This window comes from Chrysochloris asiatica, unplaced genomic scaffold (genome assembly GCF_000296735.1).
Source record: "Chrysochloris asiatica unplaced genomic scaffold, ChrAsi1.0 scaffold00141, whole genome shotgun sequence".
In the NCBI taxonomy this organism is placed as follows: Eukaryota; Metazoa; Chordata; class Mammalia; order Afrosoricida; family Chrysochloridae; genus Chrysochloris; species Chrysochloris asiatica.
The window spans coordinates 4,468,231-4,469,022 of record NW_006408659.1 but is presented as its reverse complement, the minus strand read 5'-3'; positions in this window follow the sequence as shown (position 1 = coordinate 4,469,022).

Below are 792 nucleotides of genomic sequence, written 5' to 3'. Positions count from 1 at the left end.
ATATATATATGTTTATCCACCATTTGTCTGTGGTGGCTTCAATGTTGCTCATCTATGCCAAGAAATTTGGAAGTGAGCTACCTGGCCAACTAATTGGAAGAGATTCATATTTGTGACCATTCTAAAAAGAAATGACCCAATCATCAAACAATATCATTGATACACATGCAAGTAAAATTTTGCTGAAGATAATTCAAATTCAGTTGCAACAGAACATCAAGGGAGAACTGCTAGAAATTCAAGTTGCATACAGAAGAGGATGTGGAAATGACATTGTTGATATTATTGCTGACATCGGGTGCATCCTGGCTGAAAGCAGAGAATACCAGAAAGATGTTTGCTTTATTGACTATACAAAGGCTTTTGTCTATGTAGATCATGGCAAACTATGGGTAATATTGTGAAGAATGGATATTCCAGAACACTTAATTGTGCTCATGAAGAACCTGTACACAGACCAAGAAGCACTTGCTAGAACAGAACAAGGGAATACTGAATGTTTTAAAATCAGGAAAGATGTGGGCCAACATCGTGTGTTTTCACCAAATTTATTCAATCTGTATGTTGAGCAAATAATCTGAGATGTGAGATTATATGAAGAAGAGCATGGCATCAAGACTGGAGGAAGACTGATTAAAACCTGCAGTATGCAGATGATACAACCTTGCTTGTTGAAAGCAAAGAAGACTTAAAATGCTTACTGATGCATTTCAAAGACTACGGTCTTCAGTATGGATTGCACCTCAATGTAAAGAAAACAAAAATCCTTACAACTGGACCAACAAGTAATAG